Below are 2,805 nucleotides of genomic sequence, written 5' to 3' on the forward strand. Positions count from 1 at the left end.
GATATCCAATCCCTAAGAACTTACGCTGCCACCAAACCACCTCTACATGAAACACTTCAGAAAGAACTAACACAGACGAAAAGGGGAAAAAAAGAGCAACATTTTCCACAAGAGTACAGGAAAAAGAATAAAATACATATGAACCAACCCCCAAAACAAAAGAAAGACAATAAACCAAGTGGAAGAACAAGTATAAAAGAACTGTATGTTAGGGATGAACTCTCACATTTCAATAATTAGCCTGAATGTGAATGGACTAAATGCACCACTGAAAAGACATAGAATGGCAAAATGGATAAAATATCACCAGGCAACAATATACTGCCTCCAAGAGACCCATCTCACTTGAAAGGACATGCACAGACTCAAAGTAAGAGGATGGGAAACAAATTTCCAGGCGAATGGAACACACAAAAAAAGAGGACTCGCGATCCTAATTTCAGACAAAATACCATTTAAGCTATCAAAAATTTAAAAAAATACAGAGGGCCACTACATAATGATAAAAGGCTCACTCCATCAACAAGAAATATCTATCCTAAACATATATGCACCTAACATAGGTGCACCAACTTTTATAAAGCAACTCCTAGGAAAACTAAAGAAAGATATTGACTCTAACATAATCATAACTGGGGACTTTAATACCCCATTCACAACCCTCGACAGATCATCGGGATAAAAAATCAACAATGAGATTCGGAACCTCAATGTGACTCTGGACCAAATGGACTTAATTGATACCTACAGAACACTCCATCCAAAGACCAGAGAATACACATTCTACACATCACTGCAGGGGACGTATTCCAAGATCGAACACATACTCGGCCATAAATCCAGCATAAGCAAATATAAAAAGACAGAAATTCTACCATGCACCTTCTCGGACCACAGTGGAATAAAAATAAACATTGACACCAACAAGGTCCCCCCAAAACCCACAAAGACATGGACACTAAACAGTATGATGCTAAATAACTGCTGGATCAATGATGAAATCAAAACGGAGATCAAAAGATACCTGGAAACAAATGAAAATGAAGAAACATCTTACCAAAATCTCTGGGACGCCTTAAAAGCTGTAGTAAGAGGGGAATTTATATCCCTACAAACACACATGAAGAAAATGGAAGGAGCACAAATTAATAGCCTAACAAGCCACTTAAGGAAGCTGGAAAAGCAAGATCACAAAAACCCTAATTTCAGCAGAATCCAGATCACCAAAATAAAAGCTCAAATCCAGGACATAGAAGACAAAAAGACAATACAAAAAATCAATGAAACAAAAAGCTGGTTCTTCGAAAGGATAAACAAGATTGATGGTCCCCTACCTAGACTGATCAAAAGAAAGAAAGAAAAAACCCAAATAAGCACAATCAGAAACACAAAAGATGAAGTCACATCTGACCCTGAAGAAATACAAAAGATCATCAAAGACTACTATGTACACTTGTATGGAAACAAACTTGAAAACCTCAAGGAAATGGAGGACTTTCTGTCATCACACATCCTGCCTAGGTTGAGATAACAAGAAATTGAGACCCTAAATAGACCAATAACAATCAAGGAAATTGATTATGTAATAAGAAAAGTATCTACAAAAAAAAGCCCCAGACCAGTTGGCTTTCCAGCAGAATTCTACAAGACATTTAAGGAGGAGCTGATTCCAATCCTACTGAAGCTATTTCAGGCGATTGAGAAAGATGGAACCCTCCTCAAATCATTTTATGAAGCTGACATCACATTGATACCCAAGCCAGGTAAAGACCAACAAAAAAAGAGAACTACAGGCCAATATTTTTGATGAACATAGACGCTAAAGTTCTCAACAAGATCCTAGCAAAGTGGATTCAACAACACATCTCAAAAATCATCCATCATGACCAAGTAGGCTTCATTCCTGGGACGCAAGGCTGGTTCAACATTTGCAAAACAATAAATGTAATTAAATACATCAACAGATGTCAAAACAAAAACCACATGATTATATCATTAGATGCAGAAAAAGCTTTTGATAAAATCCAGCACCCTTTCTTGATAAAAACCCTCGAACATCTAGGCATATGGGGAACATACCTCAAAGTAGTAAAAGCCATCTACGAGAAACCTACAGCCAGCATACTTCTAAACGGACAAAAATTGGAACCATTTCCCCTGAAAACTGGAACAAGACAAGGATGCCCACTCTCACCCCTCCTGTTCAATATAGTATTGGAAGTCCTGGGTAGAGTGATCAGAGAAGACAAGGCAATCAGGTGTATCCAAATAGAAAAACAGGAAGTCAAATTATCTCTCTTTGCAGATGACATGATCGTATACCTGGAAAACCCAAGAGAATCTGTCAAAAACCTTCTTACACTGATAAAGGCCTTTGGCAAAGTCTCAGGATATAAAATAAATGTGCAAAAGACAATTGCATTTCTTTACACCAATAAAAAACATACAGAAACCCAAATAAGAAGCACAATTCCATTCCCAATAGCCACAAAAAAAATGAAATACCTTGGCATCTTCTTAACCAGAGACATGTAAGACCTTTATAATGAAAACTACAAAACTCTGCTCAAAGAAATCAAAGATGACACAAACAAGTGGAAAAATATCCCATGCTCATGGATTGGAAGAATCAACATTGTGAGGATGTCCATCTTTCCTAAGGCAATCTACAGATTCAATGCAATACCTATCACATTACCAGCAATATTCTTCTCAGACCTAGAAAAAACGACACAGGAATTCATATGGAAACACAAACAACCAAGAATAGCCGAACAATCGTCAGCAAAAAAAAAAAAAAAAAAA

Source organism: Carlito syrichta, unplaced genomic scaffold, assembly GCF_000164805.1.
Source record: "Carlito syrichta isolate Samal-C Ts95f unplaced genomic scaffold, Tarsius_syrichta-2.0.1 Scaffold273278, whole genome shotgun sequence".
Lineage (NCBI taxonomy): Eukaryota > Metazoa > Chordata > Mammalia > Primates > Tarsiidae > Carlito > Carlito syrichta.